The sequence below is a fragment of the Procambarus clarkii genome, chromosome 76 (assembly GCF_040958095.1).
Source record: "Procambarus clarkii isolate CNS0578487 chromosome 76, FALCON_Pclarkii_2.0, whole genome shotgun sequence".
NCBI lineage: Eukaryota > Metazoa > Arthropoda > Malacostraca > Decapoda > Cambaridae > Procambarus > Procambarus clarkii.
This window is the reverse complement of record NC_091225.1, coordinates 16,483,604-16,501,710: the sequence shown is the minus strand read 5'-3', so window position 1 is coordinate 16,501,710 and position 18,107 is coordinate 16,483,604. Positions and strand designations below refer to the sequence as shown.

General features: G+C 37.9%; 1 protein-coding gene and 1 long non-coding RNA gene across 14 annotated transcripts in view; one reads left to right on the top strand and one right to left on the bottom strand.

The window, feature by feature from the left end:
* Nucleotides 1-1,708: 1,708 nt before the first annotated feature.
* LOC123773217 (uncharacterized) lies at nt 1,709-16,233 on the top strand. 12 transcript variants are annotated; one of them, XR_011224794.1, is made up of 11 exons: nt 2,375-3,079; nt 5,753-6,004; nt 7,936-8,176; nt 8,643-8,727; nt 9,357-9,413; nt 9,747-9,847; nt 10,446-10,511; nt 13,403-13,517; nt 14,323-14,429; nt 15,084-15,152; nt 15,425-15,539. It is a non-coding gene; the product is annotated as an uncharacterized lncRNA (long non-coding RNA). The 12 variants fall into 12 exon arrangements; XR_011224786.1 differs by lacking the exon at nt 9,357-9,413 and adding an exon at nt 16,072-16,233 and having other exon boundaries at nt 2,683-3,079; nt 15,425-15,505; XR_011224792.1 differs by lacking the exons at nt 2,375-3,079; nt 9,357-9,413 and adding an exon at nt 1,709-1,727.
* Nucleotides 16,040-18,107, bottom strand: part of LOC123771595 (DBH-like monooxygenase protein 1) — a 92,597-nt gene continuing 90,529 nt past the window's right edge. For both annotated transcript variants that reach the window (XM_069313648.1, XM_069313647.1), the window contains exon 19: nt 16,040-16,163. The gene's annotated coding sequence lies outside the window, so the exon portion shown is untranslated. The remainder of the gene's footprint in view (nt 16,164-18,107) is intronic.

The window sequence follows — 18,107 nt, the reverse complement described above, 5'->3', positions numbered from 1 at the left end:
TAAAAATAAACCAGTAATATTTCTTTCATTATATTTTTCATTTAATAACTGCATCAATATTTTTACAGCTGACAGGATTTGTTTTACCATACAGGTGCATTATTTGTTAAAAAAAAATTTGGTTTATTGTTACACACAATGGTGCTACATAGCCTTCCCAGCTTGGTGCCTTCTTTTAATACTTACTGATTAAAAAATAAATAATAAATACATTTTATTCAGGAAAAGTACATACAGTTGATTTACAAACATAATGTTGGATTTATAGACAGAGCTAGTACATACAATACCTAAAGCCACTAATACTCATAGCATTTCGGGCAAGGTGTGGGGGGGGAAAAAGACTAAAACTTAATAGTAATCGGGATTAGGTATAAATTGTGTTGAAAGAAGGAATAAAAAATACAAAAAGGGGGGTTAACATAGCATAAATCAGCAATTGTACACGTTGGTGAACAGCGTTGTTTAAAAAATAGCAAGACATGGTTTTTTTTTTTTTTTTTTTTTTTTTTTTTTTTTTTTTGAGATATATACAAGAGTTGTTACATTCTTGTACAGCCACTAGTACGCGTAGCGTTTCGGGCAAGTCCTTAATCCTATGGTCCCTGGAATACGATCCCCTGCCGCGAAGAATCGTTTATATCGGTTGACATTTAGGAGGTAAGTTAGGTTACATGGAGTTAATTAGGCAGTACTTGGTTTAACTCTTAAACTGGTTGAGAGAGGTACAGCCTTTGACATGATTCAGGAGGTCATTCCACATTCTGGGTCCCTCGATTTGTAGAGCACTTCTAGTTTGGTTACACACAGCCAAATTGATTAACAGGAAGAGGTCTTGGACACAAATTTGTTCCATGCTAAATGTAGAGGAATCAGCTGAGTATTCCTCAAATAAAATAAGTTGCCTCAGCTTATAAGGTAAATAAAATAAGCATTTCTCAAATAAGTAGCTGCCTCACCTCACTGCTACATAGCCTTCCCGGCATGGTGCCTTCTTTTGATAATTACTTGTTCCACACCCAAATTGTATAACAGGTATAGGTCTTGGACCCCTATTTTCCTCTCTCTTTTTTAATAGTCTATATAGTCATAATTATAGCTTTAAGTATTCAATGAATAAAGTTTGTGACATTTTTACCCTTCTCCTTACCTAACATCATTTGTGCAGCATATTTTTATTTTATGTCTCACCCAGATTTAATTTCAAAATAAAACCAAACTAAATAAATTAGAAATGGGTATGTATAGCTAAGGTACACCCTTACTACTAGGTGAACAGGCGCATTTGGTGATAGTAAATGATCCCATCAGGCAGGGCTCATCACCTTCTCTCATATTTCATGTTCACCAGTGTTTATTTACTTAATAACTACTGGTATAATATCTTGCTATTATAAAACTAATTCTACTATTATCAAACACATATTTACTTCAAGTTTCAAGCAGAGAATGCATATATAACTAACACGAAGGATTCCTCTTCACTAGATTCACCAGCTATAATATTTTGGTCATGTTCCAATATCATAAATCGATCCCAGTGTTATGTAGTAGAGAAAAAATGACTTATATCCAGTTTACGTAAAGCTACGAGTGGTCGAAACCACACTTAAATCCCGGAATGAACTTACGAAGATTTTTCCACTTAGGGTAGTTAATTGAATACGGACGTAGCCGCCACAAAGGCGCTAAGACGGAAAACGCTCTTAGCTAAGAGGAAAAACCTCGTAAGTACCTTCCTGAATCCGGCCCCTGGTTAGGCCCCATTTAGATTATGCAGTTCAGTTTTGGTCGCCGTACTATAGAATGGATACAAATTCACTAGAATACGTCCAGCATAGGATGACAAAGTTAGTCACGCAAATTAAAATAAATAATAATAAATATGTTTATTCAGGTAAGGTACATACATACAAGTGATGTTACATTAATGGATTGATATATAGATAGAGCTAGTACATACAATGCCTAAAGCCACTATTACGCAATGCGTTTCGGGCAAGGAATTAGAAACCTCTCATATGAAGAAAGATTGACAAAGCTTAAATTGCATTAGCTGGAAAGGCGAAGAGTTAGGGGTGACATGATAGAGGTGTTTACTGGTTCGGTAACAGGATTGTTGATTTGTGAAACCAATTACCGCGTAAAGTGGAGGTGGGGTCCCTTGATTGTTTAAAGCGTGGGTTGAACAATACGCTATGCGTATTAGTGGCTTTAGGTATTGTATGCACTAGCTCTATAAATCCAACATTATGTTTGTAACACATCATCTATGTATGTACTTTTCCCGAATAAAAATTTGAATTTTGAATTTGACATGTATGTGGGTGGGATATTGGGTGGTTATGAATAGGAGATGCCTCGTATGGGCCAATAGGCCTTCTGCAGTTGCCTTAATTCTTATGTTCTTATGTATTAGGTGATAGGAAACGTGCCGGAGCTGTACATGCCAAAACTGTTAAATATTAAAATCCAGCTGGAAAAACTCATCACAGTAAATAGGAACAGCCTCGTATGGGCCAATAGGCCTTCTGCAGTTACCTTAATTCTTATGTTCTTATATAACATAATGATGTTATATAAGAATATAAGGTTCAGGTTCATGATACAGGTTCAGGAGCTTGTACACCAATTGATTGACAGCTGAGGGGCGGGAGCAAATATCAAAATCAAAAATCAAAATCAGAATCAAAATGTTTATTCAGGTAAAGTACATACATACAAGGTGAGATACAAACATTGATGGATTTATTGATAGAGCTAGTATATACAAAGCCTAAAAACCACTATTACGCAAAGCGTTTCGGGCAGAAATAGTCGAAGCTCAGCCCCGTAAGCACAACTAGGTGAGTCCATTGGCATGACCATTAGGGTGTGCGCCATCTATGTTTTGACAGCAGCACTACACATTAACCCCGCGTTAGTCTATATCCAATACATGAGTGTTATGGTCAGTTGCTAGTCTATATATGTTTCTGGGCACAGTAAGTGATGTGAGGCTTGTTGAGGGCCAAGATCGGTAGTAACTGTTTGACTTGTGTTGGAAGAGGATGTGTCGGCCAGTGTGGTAGACTAGCGGGTATGTAGCGAGTCTTGTAGCTTTTTAAAGCGCGTCTTTGTAATTCATTTGTGCTAATAACCAATTTTAGGCTGTTTAGTTAGGTTTTGTTTAAGATTTATTTAATGGGTATCGTTAGTAATATGAAGGGGGGGGGGGGAGGGAAATTGTGTAGGTAAAAGTAGCTTACCTGTGTAAGCTACATACGGTTTGAAACGGATCGTTATCTTGCGGAATAACTTGAGGTTTTTTAGGGTTGATGGATGTTAATCTTCGTTTGAAGAGCTGTTAACTTGACAGTTAAGGAAAGTTCCCGCTGTGTCTGGGTACAAGTGACAGGATGAACAACCCAGCGGGTTTTCTTCCTCTTGGCGAGTGTTGTACATGCTGCTATGGCGGTGTCCACTCAAAAGATGAGTGGCGCTGCCCAATAAACTCGCCCCTCGGGGCAAAATTTAAAAAAAAAAAATTAATTCCCCGCACTTTTGAAAGCCGTTTAAACGGTATGGCTTCGGCGGTTTCATAGGCTTATACCTATGTGGGAACATGTCCTAGAAACCACGTTAGACGCTTAATCTGATTGTTTTGAATTTTTAAAAATTCTTCAGCAAAGGGCGGCCCTTTAATTACGCCTAACGTGCGGCTGGAGTTTTTAAGTACTTCTCAGTTCAGGACAAAGACAAAAGGTCTTGTATCGAATAGATTAGGGTAAGTTTGAGGTCCATCTAAAACTGTCAGAAGTGATAACGGAGATAACTAGGTTTTTGTTCTGTATTTACTAAACATTATCAGCCGAACAAGACTTTGGGAGTACAGGTTGGCTAATTCAGCAGTTACCAGGGAGGATGGTGGTTTATTTAAACAAATGGTAACTCTAGTCTGATAAGTCTTTGCCAGGGTGCTTAAAGGGGCAGCTTTGAGAGGTATTAGTTAGGCACTTATTAGTCAGGCAGTACTAGACGTGTGAAGGTACTAATGTGGTAAGTTTCAAAGGAAAACGAAAATTTTAAAGAATTTTTAGAAATTATTCTAAGGTTACCTGATCAACCAGGCTGTGACTCATACGTCAGGCTGCGAGCAGCAAAGTCGAACAGCCTGGTTGATCAGTCCAGCAACCAGGAGGCCTGGTCGACGACCGGGCCGCGGGGACGCTAAGCCCCGGAAGCGCACAAAGGTAAGGTTTAATTTCCTTGTCAAATTAACGGCCAATTGGCTTAGTCTATTGTGGGAAGTTACTTTAATCTTAAAACTACCAATATTTGTATTCCTTTTGGAAAAATCATACATAAATTGCATAGTTCTAAAATTTGCTGTTAATGATGTAACACTTGCATAGTTGATGCAATAGTGATAAGGTTTGTGATGTGTACCATGACTTTAACAAATTTTTTTTGATAGTGCCAAATGGAAAAAATTGATAAAGGCTCAAAATATTGGGTGGTGTATGAAGTTTAGAGCATTGCTATACCAAAGTGGTTAGTATAAATGGTGTTTAAGGAAATATTGTTAGTGTCTCAAGGCTATTCTGGGACCTCGGTTGAAGATGTTGGAGCAGGAAGAATTGCAAAATAAAAAAAAATCGAAAATACTTGCTATCACTTAGAGGATGGTTTTGAAATGGTATAATTGCCAGATGCAGTCTAATGCTGACAAATAAAAGGTTTTAAGGCTAGGAAATGATAGTACAGGTAAGAGCTAGATGGTGTGGATTACAAGAGGGACCAGAGTTTGATAAAAAATGCATAAATGTTCATAATTGGGGCAAATGGGACAGTGATTTGTCAAAGCACTAGTAATAAAATACCTGGTATTCTCCAGGTATCTTGCTCTTGTTAAAGCCCCATTTAGGTGATGCAGTTCTGGTTGGCATGCTATGGAACGGGTATAAAATAATGCATTCAACGTACGATGAGTTAACCCCGCAAATTGGAAAAGTGATGTATGAAAAGATTGAAAAGGCATAAATGCATGCCTCTAAAAAGGCAAAATTAGTGACATGATAGGTGTAAAAGTGGACAAATGGACATGAGGGAATATTAATGGGGTATTAAGAGTATGCACAAGACGACCCCGAAACAAAGGGTATGAATTGTATAGTTTAGCTTTAGGAAAGACCTGGGTAAATACTAGTTCGACAAAAGGGTTTTGGTGTAACAAATTAGCGTGTAACAATGTGGAAGTGGGATCTCTAGATAAATCCACAAGGGCCGTGATGAGGATTGTAACCTGCGTCAAAGAGCATCACTCTGCTTTAATAGACTGAGCACATGGTAAAATCTTACCATGTCGTAGCTCAATCGATTAAGGCAGCGTCTGGGATGCTCTTGGACGCAGGTTAGAATCCTCGTCACGGCCGTTGTGGATTTGTTCATCTAATGCATCACGTTGTGATTTGTAATCCCTAGATAGTTTGAAGCGTAGGTAAATTGTTCAGTATAAGTGGGTGGATATAAGGAGCTGCATTGTATGGGCCAACAGCCCTTCTGAAGTTACCTTCATTCTTATGTTCTAACCTGCTTAGGCCTAGTTTTAATCGGAAGCTAATATGGCTATTAACTAAAGTTAATTAATATATTTAAATAGTGAAAGCCAAAGTTGATAATGTATACTGTTGACTGAAGTTAAATAGGTGTTGCATCACCATACCAAAGCTTTAATCTTGGTAATCTAGTTTACAGCACTCCTTACTTACAGAACAGCTGAAACGGCTGAAACATCGGGAAGAAACGGAGGAGACCAATATTAACAAGACCTCGTCGTGGATAGTCGTTAAGGACAGGGGTCTTGAAGACCTTGACAAGGCTGCCTACAGACGCCTTAAGGACAGCAAATTCATTTGCCGTGTTGGACGAAAAGTGCTGTGGTGAGACTGCAGTTCACTCGAAACGGAAATCGGCGAGGAGCGGCGGAGCGCAGACCCCTCGGGCTGCTCAGAAAGTTAAGGAGGTACCGACGCGAATTTTGGTTTTGGGAGATTCCCAGGTGAGGTATTTAGACAGAACGTTTTGTGCCAGAGATAGGGGGGAACAGATTAAGGGTTTGCTATCCGGGAGCTGGAATTGGTGGTATTGTTGGAAACATGAATGATATTATGATGGGAAATGGGAACAAACCCATTATTTGTATTAGTGCAGGGGGTAATGATGCTGGACGAGTTAGGAGTGAGGAACTAATAGATTCAAGACAGCCATTGAATTAGTTATGATCAGGATTCCTCCCTTGCTCCTTTCTTCAAAGGGAGTGGGTAATGAATGGATGTTGAGGCCACTTGGTGTCACTTGCCGGCTGGAAAGATATTGCAAATCAAATGCAGTATCTTTCATAGACAACTGGAAACACTTCTGTGGAAGAAATGAAATGTATGCTCGTGATGGGGTGCAACTATCGAGGGCTGCGGTTGTTGCTGTTGCAAACTCGTTGGAACCAGTGGTTAGAGGTGTTTGTTTGGGTTTAAAATGTTAGTAGTGTTATGGGAATAGATTTGGAGGTAATGTGTTCGTGGGAGAAAAGAATTGGCAAAATGATCAGGGAAAGAAAAGGGCATCAAAATAACAATTCACTTAGGGTATATTGCACTAACAGTAGAAGTCCAAGAAATAAAATTAACGAATTAAATGCTCTTGTCTGCACAAAGATTATTGCACATGCCGAAACATGGATGAATGTAGAAAATAGAGGACTATTAGCTGAATATAAAATAAATGGATTTAAACTATCAGATATATTAGATGAGGGGGAGTAGCCATGTATGTTGGGGACAATTTGAAATGTAGTCTCAAAGAGGGAATAAAAACTGAGCCACCCGCAAACTATTTGGATAGAATTAAAAGAAAGCAAATATTATAATGAGTTATATATAGGCCACCAAATTTAGACAGAATGGAAGCAAAGCATCTATGGGATGAAATATCTAGAGCATCTAGATCTAATATTTGTCATGGGTGACTTTAACTTTAGTGGAATAAACTGGTTGAACAAAACGGAATAGTGAAGCAGAAGATTTTCTAGAATTAATTGAATGTTTTCTTACGCAACACATTAAGGAACCAATGCGGGAAAATTTTAGATTTAGTGTTAACAGGTCAACACAAATTAATGACATCGAAATAGGGAGTGAGGTAGGGAACAGTGATCAGAGAAGTCAGATTTAGCATAGAATGGAATAGACCTGTAGGAGAATTCTGTTAGTGATTTTCGAAAAGCTGATTTTAATAGCCCAAGAAATTTTTTGGGTCAAATGGATTGGGAAGTCTTGGGTATGGGCCGGTCTTGGAGAGACATGAACCCAGCAATAGGTGACGTAAAAGGGGATTTCGATGTGGATTTAATATATAACTTGTTTAAGAATATTCTAAAAGCACAGGAATGTAGTATACCATACAAATTGAATAGATCAAATACTAATGACCCAAAGTGGATAACAAAGAATTTAAAGAACCTTATAGGTAAAGAGAGCTTGGTACAAAAGGATTAAGCATGGGGAAGTCGGTTTAGAACAGGAATTCATAAAACTGGTTAGAAGTGTTAGATTAGGAAAGCAAAAAGAAACTATGAAGTTCGCATATCAGAGCAAGTAAAGTAAAATCCTAAAAGGTTTTTTCAGTTATATTGAACTAAGATGAGGGAAAGGATAGGTCCATTAAAAACTGACAGGTCAAATAAAGGACAATGACAGAGATGATTAGTGTTTTTAACAAATATTTTATCTGTATTTACTAAAGATTACTAAATTGCTTTCTGGTGCCCATTTGAAAACTGATCCACTTTGTGTTTAAATGTTTTGAGTGATTTTCATTTCTTTGGTCCTGCATAAATTTACTCCAAATATTCCTAAAATTTGCCAATTTTGTTAGTCTTTAATTAAATTGTATTTGCAGGTGGTAAATTGTTTCGGCTGCTACAGCTCTCCAGCCCAAGTTGTTGACTGGCTAGGCTTTGACTGCCTCCCAACATGTTAGTGAGGTCCTGAGCTGATGTACCCTATGGTGAAGAGCGAGGCACTAGTTTCCTGAAGTAATGTATAGCATGAGACAGCAGCCGGCACCAACTCTGGCCGACGTTGGAGTGGACAAGACCCAGATCCTGTGGGGAGGAAAAGTCTACACTAAACTGTAAAAGGTACAGATAATCTGACCCCCCCCCCTCCTTGGCAGTTTCTCGGGTACCCCCCTCTTTTCCATTTCCTTATTTTGTAAAGCTTTACCTTAAACGGCAGCATAGCTTGGCACTCGTGGCTTTAGTGGGACTGTTCCATTGGATTGTAACTGTGGGTGGGGGGGGGGGGGGAAGCATCTTTAGTTTTGTTCTGCATTGTAGTCTCTTTAAACAATTTTAATGTTGCACTCAACTTATTGTTCTTGACAGTTTTGCAAACTTATAGATTTTCAGTGTGAAATTGGTACCATCCTGTCTGACTTGCAATGTACAGTTTTTATTAATGGCAGTTTCATAAAGAATGACTTATTGGCTGGTATTAAGTATCCTCTAAAGCAGATAAAATCGGTAAAGTGTCCATGCCTTGGTATAATTAGTTGGGCGAATGTGTTGTATAACTGCTTTCTAAAGTGTAAACTTTTATTTTCAGGGTGTTGGTTTTTCTCACTGAAGCTTCCACTCGTGCAATTTTGATTGGCGATTGTGACTTAGTCCTCCTCGTGATCTACGGCAAGGTAATATTTTTAGAATTTATATTATGCTGCACATGTTAAGCTTTAGTAGCTTGAAGACAAGCTAATTTAAAACTAGTGTTGATCATTTTTGTATGGGCTTCATACCCTTCACTTTAACATGAATTAACATCCTTAAGTCAGCCCAAAAAAATAGAATATATGGTTCTGCGACGTTTAGTAATTTGTAAGGCCTTTTCACTATTTTTAAACTTTTGGTTTTTATCTTTTGTAAGTTAAAGCACATTTAATAACTTTCCTAACCAGTAGTGTGGTAGGTTTGGAAAGCTTTAAAAAAATCCATGTATCCAGAGTTGCTGGAGGTCCTATATTAGGAGCTTAATTTGCAAAGTAAATTTGCATGATGGCCTTGTTTATATAATTTTGGGGGAACGAACACTTTAAATATTTAATGGAAATGGTGACTGAATCCTAGTTTAGATACCAAAAAATAACCAGAGCAAAGTGTACTTACAAAAGTAGGCAATTGTTCCATTAAATTTAGATAAAATTAATTGGTTTGGTAGTTCCAGGGAGATTTGTGTAGTCAGTCAGTCTTTACTATTGTGAAATGTAGTTTTATTAATTATGCCAATGCTACTTTTTATATAGTCTTTGCACTGTTTCCTAAGATTGACAGCATGAGGTGAATCTTCCAGCTTCGGTCTTGGGAAGTTGTAAATAATTAGGTAATATAACTTTTATTTAAAAGAAAATGAAATTAAAGTGTAGCATAGGCTTGTATCTCCCTTGGGAGAGTTGTCAAACCCATAGATATTTCCTTGTCAAAATACTTTAAAGGTTGCAAGTTGTGCCTATTGTAATTTAGCATTAACGTATTGTCAGTCTTCAAGGGCATGACAATGATTAGGTTTATAATCTAGTATCTTGGCATAGACAACAAAATTAATTCTACTAAAATACTAAATTGTATAATTATCAATTAACATTGATGCACAATGTGGTACTGCAGTTTAATAATTATGGTCCACAATTTTGTTAACTTGAGTGAATATTTCCAGAAAGTTGATTGTGGCCATACCTGTTGGAGTAGTAAAGACAAACGTTCAAATTTCTCTTCTTGATGTAACCCCCAAGCTGTAGGCTGCTGTTATTTTAAGAGGTAATCTTATTTTACTTATGGAAAACTGGCTACTGTAATGATTAATCTCTACTCGATATACAGGCTCAATAGTCTCTGTAGTAAATATACTCTATTGTCAATGAAGTACACAAGTCTTAGGTGATCCATTGGCTGAGGAAAATCAAAGTTCATTGAAATAAGTTTGAGGTAAAATCCAACAAGGGATGAGGTAGCTAAGGCAGTTCATAACTTGTCCTTATTGGTAGTTCAGTAATTTTTTAGCTAGTATGTTGCATAATAAAAATTAAATGGTTGTTAAAATGTTCATTGCACACACCATAATGGCTGTCAGATGTTAAATGTCAGACTAAGGGGTGAGATTAGTGGTAAATGTGACATTGATCAGTGCAATGTTACTAGATTCTTGAAACTTTGCCTTGCATGGTCAAATTTATTATGTAATTATTTTAATTTGTATCTATTGGTTTAGTGTGCAAATGTTGTAAGTTTCATAAACTTTCTAATGCGACTTGTTATACTGAGAGCACTTTATGAATATTAAATTACGTAAGTTCATAATTTGTAAGCTTCATAATAACAAAGTATACTAAAATGTAGAAATATTTTCTCTTGACAGGTGGAGATGCATTATCTGAAATGGCTGTTGCAACGTACTGAAATTAAATTTGATTACTAACTCTGGGTTAGTTGAAGTCACTTATTGTAAATAGTGATGAATTGTGGTATTTAGTTGTTTCTCTAAATTTATTGAAACGAGCTTTTTCAATGTTTTTGAATGTTTAATAAGGTTCTTGGCACATCTGTCTTGCCTACAAATTTACTTCTTACTAGATTATAAATATATTGGTGTTATAGGCAGTTTACCTTGTTTGAGCAACAAGGTGATGCAAGGCAGCTTTTTTCCCAACTTGGCTGTAGTTGTTAAAGCCAAACATAACTTAGAAACGTTGGTTGCAAGTTTGTAGTGGTGCATGGGATTGAAGGAATAATCACCGCTCCACATTGACAAGATAGATTACTGTTGCATTGAAGTTGGCAAGTTGAATAAATGTTTTGGAAAATATTGTCATAATATTGTACAACATTGTGTTAATTAGAATAATGATCATAACTTGGTGAAAGGGTGGTTATTATATTGGTTTTCAATTTTATAATTACTTATTATAGCAAATGTTTGTATTTGAAGGTAGTTAAAATCTAATTTATATATTACCTGTTGGTAATATAGTCGCAAACATCAAACTTAAAGTATAAAAGGCATTACAGTAAGTCTTTACGAAAGTTCATGTATATTAGGATATTTAATGTAGGTGTTCATAAGCTAAAAGTTGAAAAAATGTTAATAGAACACAATTGTATAGATTATCATTGCCCATACTGTAGATATTAGTGATGGTAAGTTTTCTACTAAATGAGGTCCCCCTTCCCTTTCTGGCTGTCGTTGTCGTGACGTAAAGTAGAGGGGGGGGGGGGGGGGGGTAAATGCACAACTGTCAGATTAGTTTCACTTCACATCTGCAAGGTGACAATCTTTCATAATTTCACATTCAGTGATATTGTAATATCAACACATTGGTTTGTAAAAACAAACCTCACTTTTGATAGTATCACCTTTTGATAGCAAGACCCTTCAGCCACGTCATTCTTGCTGGTGCCAGGTGCCCTGTTCAAGAGTACATCCCCCCCCCCCCCCTCACTCGTTGTAATAAGTGAGGCAAGTTAGAGCATGGTGCCCTCAAATACACAAGTCTTCGTTTCTCTCTGCCCCATGTGTGGGGACGATAGCCACTCTAAGAGAGATTGCTCATATCCCCCGGGCTTGCTACCTGAATTGCGGCGAGGCCCACCCTACATTCTCTCAAGTGTATCAATCAAAGCTTGAAGTAGTCCTTAACTTGAAACAGCAGGATCATTTGACTCTTTCCCGAGGCAAGACACGGTTTGCAGTGTCCACCCCCTTCACTGGCGTATCTTATGCTCACACGTTGTTCTACCTCTCCTCGTCCTTCCCACCTTTGTCCCACAACCATTTTAGGCCTTGCACCCGAACATGCCCACCACCTTCCATGTTCCTTTACGTCCTGGGTTGGAAGGTATCTCTCGTGAATCTCCTTCTGGATTCCCCCTCCTCTTCCTACCCTGTCTGCCAAGTCATTTCGTTTTCCCCGATACTTCCTGTCCCTCCCCACTACCTCTTGGCCTTCCACGTAGCCTGTCTGTCCAGGCTGATGTCCATCCTCCCAGTAATCTTAATGTTGCTCACTCCCATTCTTCACTTAAGACCCTAGTCAATCGGCCAGTACGATGTTAGTGGAACACCTGTCTGTCAGAAACGTAAGCCTGGCTCCTCTCATCCTCCTCCCCCTGCGGGTAAGAAGAGACGGCATTCCTTTCTTCCTCGCCCCCTAACTATTGCTTAGTCCCCATTTTATTGGTTTGGGGCCCCCTGTCCCTAATGTGGAAGTTTCTTTTGGCCCAATTCCCTCTTGGTTGCTGACCTAGAGTTTCTACCTCCTGGCCTTGACAGCCCCCCCTCCCCCCTCCCAGAACCCTGTCTATCTGCCTCTGGTGTCCTGCTCTTTTTTTTCCCTCCATTCTTACCAAGTTAACCCATGGCCCGCTAAACCTTATTCTGATCTTTAGTTTTTTAATATGCTGTGTTATTTACCTTTTTTGTTCTGTTGCTGTCCTTTTATCTTTTTGATAATGTCAATTCTTCAATAGAATATTCATGGGTTTTATGCTAACTCCCATAAACTCCAACTTCTGTTTAGGTTTCACCACTTTGTCTCTGGGAGCCGATGCTTGGTGCTCGTCGTGATAACTGTCGTGGTTATTCACTTCTTCCCCTCTCCCTTGATCTTGCTGGGGCCCATAACTATATTGGTCTCTTGATTTGTACTGATAATCCCTTTGTCCTCCTACTGTTTCCATGTCCTATCCATTATTTTGCTGGCCATGTTTTTGAGTAAAATGTAGATCAGTTAAATTTTTCCCCCCAAATGTCCCTCTTTCCCTTCCTGGTGTCAGGAACCTCCTGGACTCCTTAACAGAGCTGGTGTTCCTGTTTGGTTATTTAAACTGTCGACATACCCTTTGGGGTGATGTTGACACACCCGAGGCGGCCTTCTCGAACCATTCGTTCTCTTCCCTGAATTCTGATGAGCCCACCCCATGTGGACTGTAACTCTCACTTTCCTGTCTTGATCTTTCTCTGATCGTCTCTGTACAGTACTTGGATATCTCGTGGAGGGTTCATAACCTCCATAAGTGACCATTTCACCATCCTTGTTTTCCCTCGTCTTTTCACCCTCCCCTCTCCTTCCCTAGGTGGCAGTTTGCCAAAGCTGATTAGAACCTATTCACCCTCCGTGCTACTGTGACCTCTCCTTACTACCTCTTCCTTGCACCCTCCTCGTTTTCATTAGTCTTCGATGCTACCCTCTATTCCTTGCTCTACCTTCCAGGGCACACGGAAGTGCATTCCCTGGAATGTGGATTGCTAGGGTTGTCGGCTGTAAGTGTGCAGCCTGAAAAAGACTGACGATGGCTGATTCTTATATTTTGTTTCAGAAAGTGCAGCGGCCTGTTGGACCTCCCATACAGCGAGGCGCGAGAGTTGGAAGTGTTTCCACCATTACGTCAGATACTCCTCTGCCGCAGATTTGGAAGATCTGCAATATTGTGGGTAAGGTCATTTCCTATGACTAGCAGGTTCTTCACCTCTGTGGTACTCTGGTGGTGGAGCCAGTGCAGGTCACAACCGAACTGGGTTCTCACTTGTTAGCTGTGGTTCTAATCTTCAATTTTTTCTTAAACACGTTCTTGAATCTCGTGCCTTAAACTTCCACACTCGATGGTACTACATAGCCTTCCCGGTTTGGTGGGTTTTATAAATTTTTACTAAATGAGGTTAAAGTTCTTTAAAAGTGGCAACAAATGGCAAATACATTTAGATCTCTGTACAGTTTGCTTATCTATTTAAGATTAAATCCCATTTGATCCGCAAGCAAGAGTGATTTGGCATGAATCCTGGGCGAGTAACTGTATCATCTGTTTAACGGTGTAAAATTGGTACCTAGTTAAATATTTAGTTCTGGGGTAACATGGAATAGTTATTGGCCTAAATGGTACGCATGCTTGTGGCTGTACAAGAAAAAGATGTCGTATTTTTTTGACATAAATAGCAACAACTCTTGAGTTTGATTGGAATGTTCCAAATACATGTTACCAAAGAGTAATGGTATATTTTAGTACCATTGAGATATATGGGGGAGGGGAATCGTAAACTATAAATTTGAAGTACAAATTTTGTAGCGCATAAACCTTAAATGTGGACTTCAGAGTGCTTTATCTTAAAATTTATAAATTAGATATGGCGGGGGAAGTAGATAATTTGTTAGTGTAGTTTTAAAATGACAAATCTTTTAAAGTTAAACAAATGAAATTGCTATGCAAAACCTTATTAACCATATTTAATGTTCCATTGACAGGTTGTGGAAGGTCCTTCGAACATAACTTCAGGAACAGTTGCAGAACAATCGCTGGAGGTGTTAAATGCTACAGAAAGTAGCATAGTTGTCAGAATTAGAGGGCAAAAGTAAGTTTATTTAGTTTAACAGGTAAAATGTGTTTACATAATTTTTACCTAAATATTTAATGAAATTGTGAAGGGGCCTGGAAATGGGGTAAATAGAAACTAGCTGAAGGCCTTGACTAGTGGGTACTATATCCTAAAGTTAATTCTTGCAGGAATTGTGCTTTGAATAGAATAAATGTAACTTATAATTTGTGAATGTAAAGTTGGGCACTAACTGTTAAATGGCATAAATTTGAAAGTTTAAGATTTTATGAGTTTTATTTAAATCTTAATTTGTTTGCATGGTTCTTAATTATTTGGCTAGAAGTCGTTCATTTATAAATTACACAAATCACAATGTGATTTTTAATGCACAAGGGCTGTGATGAGGGTTCAAACTTAAGTCGGAGGATCCCAGATGTGCCTTAAGACTGTGCCACAACATGGTAAAAGAATCTCAACTGGGAGGTCTACTGATATCATGGATCCTGCAGTTGGATGTAGGTTTGAACCCTCGTAATGATCCTTGGGGATTTAATATGTTTGTAGCTTAAAAGTTTATGTTCATAAATTAAAGAATTGAATGATGGTACAGTACACAAATTAAATATTGAATGGTAACTGTACTGCAACTTGGTTTATTTATTTGAAGCTTATATAGATATTGTCTTCCAGAATATTGATGGGAAAGTTGAACTTCAGCCCTGAGTTTGAAGGTGTTAATTGCTTGACGTGCTGAATTAGGTGAGTGGTAGTAAACATTATTGTAAATAGTATAATAACTTAAAATTGATCATTATGGCTAAAGATAATCTAAAAATGATGCTTACATGTAGAAAAAGTAAATTGCTGAAAGATATTACTGACTTTAATGTACTTATGGTTAGTCAAACTAAGTTTAATGTTTTTGCTTGATTAGCATTAAAGTGAGAATTCTAACAATCTTAATTGTAAGATTAAAGGAACCTGCATATGTAAAATGTTGTTTAACAAGCTAATTTGGGTAACTGTTTCAGGTGGTATGGAAGATTACAATGTCATCAAAGCATCGACTTGCTTCAGTGTGGCTGTTCTACTCTTCAAATCTACAAAAGTTGGTATGTGGAATTAAATGTTTTAGCTATGTCAACTAAATAATTTACTTTCTTTCATCTAGTCCATTTATAGATGTGTACCAAAGTCCTACTGTTACCACCGGCAGGGATTGATGCAGTTTGTACTGATCCTACCCCATTTCATAGAAGGGGACCAGGCAGTCTTGCAGATTTCCCTGGCTTGGCTTTTTCAGAGCCCTGCTCTACTACCCATCCAATAGATGGACTAGAATTGCTTAGGTGTAGGGACCCTTAACAATGTGCAAACATTGTTAATAACTACAGGGCTTGTTCACTGAAAGAGTGGATACATCCAGAGGTTTAGTGCCTGGAACATGATGTACATAGGCTTCACAAGAAGCCTATGTACATCATGTTGAGGGCACTAAACCAAAAGATGTGTTCCACTCTTTCAGCCAACAAGTCCTGCCTAAAAATGTAAATAAGGGGTAGGCCTTGCTGAGCCAATCTTAAAAGATTGGGACTTAGGGGTTTTGGTAGTAATTTGTATGTGTTAGTGTTAATAAAATGAGTGTCCCTGTTTGATATACTTTATTTTTCTTTTACAGGTGGATGTTGTCCTTGGGACTGGAGTTTTCCCTGGCCTTGATCTTTTGGAGTCTTCAGTGGATTGCATCTAGGAGGAGCAGCTTCCCACAACCTGAAATTGACAATAGTCAATATTAGATGTTACACTGTATACTATGCAATAAATATTCTAATGAAACTACTTTATACTGTACTTTATCCTGAAATTAGCAAAGATTCTATCATGCTGGAAATTACTGATTAGATGTTAGACTTTGCATCAGAAATAAAGAACTTCTGAAATTTATAAACTTACTAAAGTGAAAACTAATTGACCAATAAACTTTAGAGTTTTCTGCATGCAATATGCCAAACTGAGTTTAGATTTAATTGTTTTTCAGATTAACAAACATTGCAAATTAGTAAAGTATCTTAAATGTAAAATTAAACTTAATTGTATAGACTACATTTAAGGCTAAGCAACATGAAACATTGAAAGATTAGTGGAAGTGTTGTAAACACATACATTGACTTAAATGTCAAACAAACTTCTATACAACATGGTATTTCACCAGTGCCTTACTAAATGCCAGACCTGGAACACCTTGGTTCCAGTAATCTGAAGTTAATTATAATGGGCTAGATATTAAAATTTGATAGGAAAGTATGAAACTACCTATTGTCATAAGAAATCCAACTCTTAAAGTTCTACTAGTATAAGAAACAATATTAGACATGACCAGTCTGAACTGTCCTACCAGACATCCCATAACCACAAACGTTTCAAGCTGATGAAGAGAACTAATTAAGGATAGTGTTATATATACACTACCTGTACCAAGTACCATAAACTGGAAGTCTTACAAACTAAAATGTATAAATCCCACATAACTGGAATTTAATCCAAACTTAAATGAACTGCCAGCCAAAATTACTAAAGTTAAAAAATGTTCAGAATAAGTTTATCTAGATTTCAAATATCACTCAAATTTTTGAAAGAGCCAAGCACAAAACTGTCAGATTAGTTTCACCTCACATCTGCAAGGTGACAATCATTCATAATTTCACATTCAATGATCTTGTAATATCAACACATTGGTTTGTTAAAAACAAACCAGGTCACTTTTTTGGGGAAATGGTAACCAGCTATTCAAATAAGACTTCTGGTACACATTTGCTTGCTAAAGCTTTTGATAAGGTACCATATGAGAGACTAGGAATGAAAAACAGGCACATAGAATCAATGGTAACAGTCAAGATATTAAAGCGTCCTAAACAGAAATGACTGGAAAATTTTGCGGGATTCATACCACAAGGGTCTAAACCTTATAAATCGATGACATCAAACACCAAGATTTATAGAGTAAAAAAAAAACCAATGATATCGAGGCCTTACAAAGATCTACATGAACTCTAAAAATGGTTACAAGACTGACAAATTCTTCTGAATATACAAATAACATTGTTCTGGCTCACATGCAAGGTTTTACAATCCATAATCACAACTACCACATTAACATTACAACGAAATAGAACGATGAAATAAGAACCTTCGAGTATGAATCCATCATTCACCAAAAGTTGATGCAGTGAAAGGTAATTATCAAAAGAAGGCACCAAACTGGGAAGGCTACATAGCACCCTCAAACTGCTAAATAATCAGAGGGCGCTAAATATCACCAAGAATGCCAATACGAGAACAGAACGCATAAGGCGAACGATATCAAAAGTATCCGATTCACCAAGAATTCTATCCAGGGACAAGTGACCGCGAGGGGCAGTCGGAAAGCAAGACACACACACATCCTGGAAGTCAGGACATTCAACAAGGATATGCACAACTGTTCGAGGGACAACGCAATTTGGACAATAAGGAGCAGGGTGGCGCTCCATTAAGTGACCGTGAGTTCAGCGAGTATGGCCAATCCGCAACTTGCTAGAGCAGTTTCCCACCGACGGTTTCGGTGGCAGGAGGAAGGACACAGGGACACACTACGTTTGAGAGTATGCAACTTGTTACCAACTACAGACGACCAACAACCCTGGCAATGGGCAAGGATGGAGGAATGAATAACAG